The sequence below is a fragment of the Hirundo rustica genome, chromosome 5 (assembly GCF_015227805.2).
Source record: "Hirundo rustica isolate bHirRus1 chromosome 5, bHirRus1.pri.v3, whole genome shotgun sequence".
Classification (NCBI taxonomy): Eukaryota; Metazoa; Chordata; class Aves; order Passeriformes; family Hirundinidae; genus Hirundo; species Hirundo rustica.
The window spans coordinates 45,769,889-45,780,816 of record NC_053454.1 but is presented as its reverse complement, the minus strand read 5'-3'; positions in this window follow the sequence as shown (position 1 = coordinate 45,780,816).

Genomic DNA, 10,928 nt, shown 5'->3' with positions numbered 1-10,928 from the left:
GCTTCTAAACATCTGAAAAAGAATGTTTGCTTTCTGTGGTGCAGCTTCACCCGGCTGCAGCCCATGCTGTGCCAACACTGAAATGGAGCAGCAGTGTTACAACATCTGCAGCAGGCTTCCAGCATTTCAAATTTTATATATTTTTCTAATTCTAGTGATATGTACCTCAAATACTTTTATTTTGAAGCGATAAATATGCATATTTCTTCTCAGTGAGGCATGTACAAAAAACTCTTTAAAGTAATATAGGCTTCAAATTTGGAGTCATTCATTATGGGATTTAATGTGGAATAACTATTGAGATAATGAGCTAGTATTTCCTACCTTCTGGAGAAAATTATATATAAGCAGTATAACAGTGACTTACACCAATGACATAAAAGGTCTGTGCATATTTTTATGTTATTTTATGATAAATGAAAGGTGATATGGCACATCCAGTTACGGAGGTAGTCAAAGGTGCTTTATTTCCTCAATTTTGACTATTTAATTTTGTTTGTTTGTGGGTTTTATACCAGCTGGATATATTTCTAAAAATTTATTTATTCTATTGACTGTATCAGTTCCATGCGATTTCTGTTTGTTGCCTGCATTTTTAAGCTACAAGGACAAAGATTTTTCAAGCTTCAAAGGCATCAGGTTTGTGAAGACAATAAGATTATGATTTAAATGATTTTTTCAGTGGTCAGAATCCTAATTCTAGAACTAAAGGCTCTTATTCTGAATCACAATCCACCCTGCCGTATGCCAGCTGTATTTAATACAAAGTGAAATGGCATAGCCATCTGAGCTCAGGGGCCTTCCCTTCCTTCAGAACTGGACCAGATGTTGCCACATAGGTTCCTCTGGGTGCCTTTGTTCAGTAAATTTAGATTCTCATTCAGGGTATCTCTCAGCATTTTTTTTTTTTTTTCTGAAACAAATTTGTAAGGCTTCTTTAGCTCAGGAGAAATTTCCCCTCAATTGCTAGAACTTCCTTGTTTCACAGATTCTCTGCATCTTTATGCATTCTTGCATGAGTTCATGCACGGTCACCTGGTGGCTTCATCCCATGAATCAGACTGGCTATTTCCTGAAAAACAAATTGATTGTGATTTCCACCATCCACTCTTAGGCTCCCGAGACAAAGTACTTGCTAAAATTCCAATATAATTTTTAGTTTCAGCAGATCTTGTGTTTGTAACTTCTTGTGAAGTGCTGCCCATGGGAGGACCATGTGATTTCTGCCTACTCTACCTCTGCCACAGAGCACACAGCATCTGCTTGATCTTCACGTAAGGTGAAAAAAACACGATCTTAAAAATTTGCCCCCAGTTTTGTTTTTTGACAGATTGCAAGCAGCTTGCTTCCACATTTTCAAGATATACTGACATCAAAGGAGCTATCTTTGAGTACAAGTCACTGGTAAGTGAAAGCAGGACACTTATTTTCATCTTCTCCAGCACTGATACTCTAAGTAGGAGAAAAACTGTATTGACTTCATCTTTAAAAAACTCAAGGATTAGAGGGAGATGGGCTTTTTTATCATTATTTGGATTTTTTCTCTTGTAAAGTTCATGATGCTTTTCAAGAATCATGGTTCTTTAATTTTTTTAGGAGAAGGTCTACCTCTTTTACTCACCAATTATCATTAATTAGAAATTTCAATGGGATGAAATGGCATGTAAATTCCGTTAATCCTTCCATGTTGAAATGGACCTCAGAAAAAAAGATTTATTCCATGTTTTAACATGGAAAACTAGAGGAGAGTGTTATAAATGTGAGGGATGTGCTAATTTTAAGTAGATGTTTTGTTCCCAGGTTGATGCAGTGAAGTTATTGAGAAACTGCTACATAAGGGAACAACTATCCCACTCTGTAACTTTTACTAGCCAGCCTTGTACCGTATCTCCACTAGACCAAGCACAATGCAACATCCTAAGCTGGAACAGCAGTGTTCTGGCCAAAGAAAACAAGAAAGAAGAAATATCTCTTACATTTCTCTACAGATACCACCACTTAGAAGCATACATGTAACTGAATATTTGCTACCCAGAAGACATGGACATTGTCCATGGACATCCCAAAATGAAAATCTAAGAAGTCCAGGTTATAGAATATGTCAATATTCTGTTAGCATTTGATTCAATAAGGTGAATGACATTTTAACCTGATTTGACTTTGACTGTCTTCTATTCCACACTCCATTGACAAGGCTTTTGTTCTTCTTTAGAAGCAAGTGATGCAATCTGGTCCACTGTGGTAAAGCACATCATAGTCCTTCAAAGTATGCTTAATGAAAGCAAAAATAAAAAGGACTATTTACTTACTGGGAAAAAAGTGTTTCTACAGTTTTAATGGTAAATATAAGTCTGTAATTCTTTTTTACTCTTTCTTCTTTTCACTTAGATAATTGTTCATTACCTGAGGGTCTAGGAGAATTTATTTTTGTACCGTGAGATTGTCAGTACCACAAAAATCAGTTTTTCATTAACACTGATTTCAGGGAGACCTGTCTGCTCAATCATGAGGCATAGATCAGCTCAGGATTTTTACCTACCACATGATGTGAATAAGAAGGCATTTTACTTGACAGCTCCTTTTCCAAGGGTAAATTGCTGATAGCTGTAGTGCTCTATAAAGGCACTAGAGAGCTAGAGAGTTTGGAAGTCTGTTTCTCACCCACACATGTGCACACACAATTTTCCTTTTCCTTTCCTCCTGTACTTTTGTTCAAAACTCATCATTTTTCCTGATAGAAGAAAGGAAAAACTAGCCATAACTTTAGTTTGCATTACTGGCTCCAGCATATCTGGGCTGATATAATTTCTGGTCTACATTTACAAAATTGAAAGTCCAATAGTTTGTGTCTGCCAAGTCAGCGTACCTTCTCTTACCTGTGAGCTATGTGACAGTGGTTTTGTTAAGACTTCTGGGTCTGAGGTATAGAGCCTAAGCACTACATATAGAAAAGGTCCATATCTTTGTGAGGGTTAGAAGTGGAAATAAAATTTACCAATTGATATCTTACTGGGAATTGTTATGTTGTGCCTCAATGAAGAGTTCACTATTTACATCAGACAGATGTAGATGTTAATGAACATTACACTTAATCTGTGTAAGCCAATATTTGGCTGTCTGACTTGTCTGTCTCTTGAACCCACTCACGCTTCTCAGCCTCCACAAGTACCTGAGGGTCTGAGACCTTGGGCAGCCTAAATCACTCAGCTCTAGGATCAGCAAGAGTGGGATGAGTGTCCCCTGCTGAGATCCCAAAAGCAAGAGACATATCAATGAATGGTGATGAAGTTCACCTGACCTGACCCTAAGACAGGAGCCACCTCAGCTAGTGATAAGGAAAGAATCTCTGCCTGATTCTTTCCTCAGGGGAAATATAATTTGAGGCCAATTATGAATTTTAGCCTTCATCTTCCAATGCTTCTTTTTCCCAAAAGTGTAGTAATAATTCCCTCTTTTCTCAGCTGGTGGTCTGAAAAGCCTTCGTGAGAGAGTGACTGCCTCAGGTGTTTTCTACAGCCCCTAAGAGAATGGAGCTCTAATACGGGATGGAGCATGTATGCCCTTCCATGCTTCAAATGCTACTTGACACTTACCCTGCTCATTCTTCACCTGAGTTGTGCCACAATAACAGAGGCAATAAATACCTGACATAACTGATTAATGCTCAAAACCACCAAAGGATATTTACTTCTATAAGGGTGGAAATATCTTCTTAATTAATGTCTTCTTTCCAAACACAGTTCATAAGTAAGAGGCATATAAATTACTAGATTTTGCTGTATTAGTAATGAAAAGCAAATAGTTGAAGATGTATTATAAACAGAGGGGTACCAAAATGCAGTGCTCACATATTGTGTTAAGTGAAGTGTTATTGATTGGTCATAGTTAGAAAAGAACACTAAAGTAAATTAATTCCCAAAGTTACACTGTTAAAGAAATTTTGAGGAAGCCAAATGATTATAAGCAGAATAAAATAATCTAAATCGTCTTGAGACATAAGACAATACAAACTAATGAACAGTGTTTTCCAACACTCTTTATAGAGATGATTAATAAAATGTGAGAAGGAATGAGGCAACAAACTCTGTCAGATAATTTGTGCTGCCCTACTAATAGAACTTTGCTTATTAATGTGCACTAATTGTTGATCATTTGAACCTGGATAGCAAAATAAAACCTAAACATTGGATTTTAGCCCCTTGTCTTGTTTTTTAGCACGAGTTTCATAGTTGATGATTATTGATCATTAATTTAAGTGATGTTTTCTATTCTGGGTTCCAAAGAAAAAGAACATCTGGGACCAAAATACTTTTTTCCAGGTAAATTTTGTGAATTTTTGGTTTTACTTGTATTTCATTATTGTTTTGTTGTTACAAGCTACCCTGTTTTAATATAGCTTCACTTGAGAAATACCATTTGTGTTTTCTTCTAGGGATCATGCTATTCTCTTCATCATGTCTGTTTCCTCTGGGTACTAATAAAAAAATGCCAAATATTTTTTGGATGGGCATGGGTATTGCATGTTAGTGGGCTTTCTTTTGTCATACCATGTGGACACAATAATTTTATTTCTGATGCTAAGAAAATGGGAATAGTATCTGTTCCTTGGAAGAGGATACAAATAGGATCAAAGCATTAACTGTTGACAACTCATCTGCAGACCCTCAGTCTGACCATATGATTACCAACAGAATATGTTCTTGGTAAGGCCATTTGACAGATGCATACACCTCAAAATGTGGACTAGGCTGGTACACTGCTAACAGAATTGGCATTTCCCTTCAGTCTTAGGGGCTCCAGCTGGGAAGTCCTCTGGGGGCAGTGCTACAGGTAGAGGCCTGGAAAGAACACTGCTACCAACATTCAGAATGTATTGGGTCTTTTTCTTTGTCCATTTTGACCAGAAATGTAGGATGCTTACAATATTTCTTTGCACGCTTTCTACACTGTGGAAGAAAAATGATTCAGTATGAATTCACCAGAGTGCACTCCTACTGTGTTGAACAAATGTTCCTAATCCTTGCACTTTTTTACCTCTTGAGATTTAAAAGGCTGTCAGACTGTATTGCACTGACGTGTACAGCTGCTTTACAGCATCATAACTTTCTCAAAACTCAAAACATTCACCTAGTTTTCATTAATCGGATACATCTCATCAGGACAGTTTACATATTTTTTTAAAACCATTATATTCAGTAAGTAGCTTATCACCTTATTTTTAATACAAGCAGTGATTTCAAAGAAAGTGATATTTTAAAGTGATGCTATGCTGATTCATGCTACTATATGTGTAGTTCCTGAACCTTCAGTTATTTAAACCTTTCAATGACTTTCCACAGAAAAGAATCACTGTACACTGAACTACTCTGGGGATTAATTGAGGTGAGTAATACATGAGGAAAAAAAAGGTTATTTCTCTTTGAAATGACATGATTATCAATATTTAGTACTCCCTTTGTTTCACAAGTGTCAGAAACATTAGAGAAACTACTTAAAATATGAACTTTTACTTGCTTTTGTGTTGTCTTATTAGTCTCTGCAAAGACAGATATACTGATCAAAGTCTGGTAAGGCAAATGGGATGTTTTCCATTCAGCAGAGATGAGATAATGTGAGTTTCCAATTAATCTTACAATTACCTGTGTCATATTTTCAGTAATATAATATTATCTACCTTTACACCTCTTCTGAAAAGGCTAAGGGAGCTTCTGGAATACACGTCACCCACTACTGATTGCAAGCACCCTTTACTGTTAAATCAACTAATATTTGTGTTATCTACCTTGTTCCACACCTGTAAAAATGCTGAAATTTCTAATAAGCATGGGAAAGACTTAGGGATATCAACTCATACCAGTGTAAACTGAGTCAAACATGATGGACTCCGTACCCTTCTACTGTTAACTTCTTCAACCTCACATTAAAAGCACAGAAAGCTTAACTGTTAGCAACATTGTGAGAGTGGCAAAGGCAAAAAAAAAAAAAAAAAGTAATTAAAAAGGATATGCTCTCCTTTTTTTTTTTTTTTCTTCTTTCTTTCTTTCTTTCTTTCTTTCTTTCTTTCTTTCTTTCTTTCTTTCTTTCTTTCTTTCTTTCTTTCTTTCTTTCTTTCTTTCTTTCTTTCTTTCTTTCTTTCTTTCTTGTATATTAATGCTATCATGGAACTGGTGAAATGTATTTTTCTAGTTTGCTATAGCTTAAAGGCTGCTCCTAAGATTAACTTGGGAACACAGAGGTAAGGTATCTAAATTCAAATGAAGCCGTGATTTTATCTAATAACTACAGTTGAGAGCTTTAAGGAAAAAAATGTTTTAGAAAATAACTAGCCAGTTTGTAGCTGTACTATGGCAGACACACGTGTAAGTTGGCTGGTAGTGGAAAGCATTTAAAACTTCTTACTGCTGCAGACACTGCTGCCTGCCATTAGTCCCAATGTGCAATCTGCAAACCAGATGATATTTCAAGAAGATGGAGTGAATGTTAGAAGATATATGCCTCCATCATGGAATCTGTGGGGAGAGTTCAACACATTGTGCTTTTAGTTCTGAAGAAGAGGTGCCTGCAGGAGCACAGAAGAGATTGAATATCAATTGAAAAAAGTTACTTTATTAGCAGTTCTTCAGTATAACAGAAAAGTAAAATTAATGAGTTAAGAGGGAAAGGCACTGTCAGTCCCTTAAGAGGTACAGATGCTTCTGTGAATGAGTCATATCACTTAGGGGAGTAGCAGTCTGAATGTACATACATTCTCTTTATCTTTGCACAAAGAAGGCATAAAATACAAAAAGGGACATTATTCTGCAGAGGTAAAAAGAATATCAGAACCCAGAGGAGTGTATATATTTTTTTCAAAACGGACAGTTCAGAAGAAAAATTGCTACCATCTAGTTGTTCTTTTTCTTTTATTATGCTATTTTATGGAAATGTAAGTGAGCAGCACAGCCTGCAAATTTAGCATCATAAATAGCATGAAGATTCAAAGTTGAAGATAACCTTGTTATCTTGCTCTGTCTTCCTGTGCTCATTTCAAATCTCATTAAAATGTGTCATGAATAAAGAAGAAAAAAGTCCTGTTTATACCTAATTCTCTCTCTCGCTCTCTCTCTCTCTCTCTCTCTTTTTTTTTTTTTTTTTTTTTTTTTTTTTTTTTTTTTTTTTTTTTTTTTTTTTCTTTTCCCCTTCTTGGAGAGATACAGCCAGAATACTTAAAAAACTCTTTGCATCATTTTATGCTTCTCTTTCATTTGCCTGCTCTCTTCTTATCACAGTTCTGTATCTTTAGCCCACTGGAATTCTGAGGAGAGGGAAGCCAGGCAAATCGCATGGCTGAGGAGATGCAGCTTCCAGGCTCTTGGTGTCTAGATCCTTAGGGATTCAGACATGTAGCAGAGTGACACTCACTGTCTCTGCATTTGACCTGGGTTTGCCTTTGTTGTTGATTCACACACAGTCTGTTCTGTAAAAAGCAGTTGTTTGGCCCCTGCTTGAGCATGTTACATAATGAGAATTCACATCCAGTGCAGGAACTACTGGGAACCAGGCAGTGATGGGAACCAGGTAGCTCTGGCTGCAGCTGAATTATGTTTTTTGGAGATGACAGTGAAAAAAATGTCTGATGGATACAACAGAAGATAGAGCTGTGAATGCTGCCACGGCAGGGCTAGTTTATGTCGGTAACTGACTAATTTTTTTTCTGTTACTTGAGACAAAGGAGACAGGGAAGAAAAGAAAACTGCCTTCAACTTGTATATTAATGGGAAGAAGCTTTACATTTCAAATCTTTTTCAGAAAATTCCAAGGCAGTGCTACTATGTTTCATATTAGCTGATTTTGGTTTCATGCTTGAAGTCCTACAGCTGCTAAATTGCTTGCATTTTTCATTTTTAATCTGTGCAGTACAAATATATAAAAAGAAAGAGATATTTTCTTGTAGAGTTACATCCTAATATTTAATTCACTGAACTATCTGAAAACTGTGGTCTCTCCTAAAATGCACCTTCAGAGGTTAAAAAAAAAAAAAAAAAATCCTTTCTTTCAATAGCAGGATACTAGAAACCAAGCACTGATTTTATTTTTTTTTTTTTTTTTCCTGAGGCTTACTGCTATGTGTTGCTCCATGCCCTTTGATTTAACTGTCAGGACACTGAAGCCTGTGGATTGCTTGCCTGACTGGCTAGATGATTCTCTTCTATTTGCTGTTTCTGTCTTTAGATACAATCTATTCTCAAAGTACTGATATCTAGTCTACTTTTAGTACATGAAGCCTAAGACACATGGACAAGGCCAGCTAATTCCATAATCATGCTCCACTTTGGTGATATTTGATTCAGATCTTCAAGAATTTGACTGATTTTTGAGGAGACTGTGTTCTGCTAATGGCTGAAGGCATTAGAATGTGCTGACTCAAAAAAGAGGGGACACTCAAGTGAGGTGAGCAAACAACACATCAAGTTTCTCTTCCCCAAATTCAGAGAGAAAGAAGTCAACAGGGGAAAAAAGCATGAGACACCAAAACTCTTAGCAGTGGGGAAGAGGAAGGGAAAGAGCAGATGATTTCCAACTGCCTGTCACTCTCTGCTCTTTACAAGTCAAAAACCATCCCAAGAAGTGCCACTCAGATACTCATTTCTTTTTCTGGTCTCAGCATCACCAGTGAAACAGCCCTATGGCACTCTGTTCACTGCCAAATGTTTCTGTCCCTTTCAGTTTCAGCTGCCTCTGGAAATGTTTAATGTGGCACTGCAAAATGACTGGCAAAAAAATTCCACAGCATTATTTACTATGGTACTTTGATGTTTTATTGAATGAAACCATCTGTTCAGGAATGTTTTCCAATGTTGTGGGCTAGATCTAGAATTTACTGCTGCAATATAGCTTGTCTGAGGGAGTTTCATAACAGAAATGCCACCCAATGTATCACAGATATGTGAGACTCTGAGTAAGAAGAATATTAAGAAAGCTCCTATTTCCTCCCATAAAACCAGTCAACTGACTTCTTGATGGTAAAGATTCAAAACAGTTTCAATTTTTTTCATTACAGTCTGATAGCTGTGTTCTATGGGCTCTGTAAACTTATGATTCGGGGTATTTCCTAAATTACTTAAATATCTCACAGGACATATACTTGTGGCTGATAGCAGAATGCACTATAAACAGATTTATGGGCATTTTATGAAAATATTGGTAGCAGACAGAATACGTAACAAGGTGGAATTTCATTAACTTTTTCTTTTATACTGATAGAAATGCGTGTTTTATATTGAGAAGAATAAATTTTGGCCTTTTCCTCACCCTCTGAATTACTTGTTCTTTTGAAGTGAAACAAGAGACAGCTGCTGATAGGAGTCAGCTGTTTGATTTATTCTGAGGGTTCAGAATTTAAAGATGTACAGAACAGCTCATATCTGACCATAATTAACCAAATGACATAAATAATCAAGGTTGCAGTCGGAGCCTTCCTCATTGAATTGTTTAAATATGTCATTGATTTTTGCTTGGACTTTCAAAAATAAGGAGAAAAGTTAAACTTAGGTATTATGCAATATGTGCAATGAGATGGACATAGTCTCAAAGACTTCTGTTTTTCAGAAATGCCGTGTACTGTGTACTTGAGTCAAAATCTTATAGCTTTATAGATTCTGAATAAGAAAATTAGAAAAACTCCTGTGACCCAAGTCCTCTGCTAACCATCACAAACATGAATACTTTAGCAATGAAATCAATTACTTGCTGAGTCATAATACCTTAGTAGATTAGTAAAAACAAATACCGTGTTGGGTGAGTAGGCAGGATGTAGCTGATACAAAATATAGTCACACACCTAGATATATTTGTAGCGGCAAAGATAAAACTTGGTTTAGAATAGGAGATGATGAGTGTTTTCCCTTGGAACCTATCTATAAAAGAACAGTGCAAAGGTACAAGGGTGCATGGGCACTGCTGTTGCTTGTTATTTAAACACTCAAATAACCAAGAAAGGACCAAATAGCTTTGTAGGGTGCCTTTTCTGCAAATTGGCCCATGTAAACACTAGCAGGGATTTCATGGGGCAAAGGAAAAGTTGGCAATTGGGTTTTTTTTCTGAAATTTTTAGGAACAGACTTACTCAAAAACTTAGTCCCAATCCACCTGAAGCATGAAGCCGAGTTTTTGCCAAATGCAAAAAGAATTATGGTTATGGCGATGATTTACATCCCGCACAGAGGAAGCCAGAGGTTTCAGCAGCATTAAAAAGTTAGGTTGGTCTGCCTCTCCAAGCAGAGATTATTTTGAAATCATGACTGGATGGTTCAGGGCTCCTCCTCTTACAGCTTTGAAAATTTCCAAAGAGGATGTTGTGCAAGCACAGCATCTGTGGCACCTGGAGGCCCAGCATCTTCTGCCCATCTCTCCTAACCCCCATAATGGAGCACCAGCATGACTTTCTGGGATACAGATCCCTGAACCTGTGACATTTTAAGAAGTATCAATTCACTGAACTGTTGAACTGCACCCCTCCCTGTCCCTTTTTTTTTTAAATTGGGTGGACCCAGCAGCTCACTGTTGAAAAATTCTGATGTTCACAATGGGAATTTAGAGGTGATATTACCTTTAGAAGTTCTTTCATTTTCTTCTTCCTTTCATCCCACCGCTGGACCTGCAAAGCCACTCCATCAGTAGCACCACTACGACAGTCTGTGGCACTGTGCTCTCATTTGGATACAGTAAATTAACGCTGAAATAATTCCTTGGGTCATGTTAATTCATACTTGTGGTATCATATGGGCACCAAAAGCCTTGTGGTAAATTAAAAATTGGATAGAGAGGGGAACCAATACATCCTATTGTAGATTCAGTTTATTCACAGTATTTTAATAAATTAAATTAATATACAATTAATTTTAGGGGTCCTTTTTAAGTACTTAACTGCAAAGAGATCTGGACTTTTC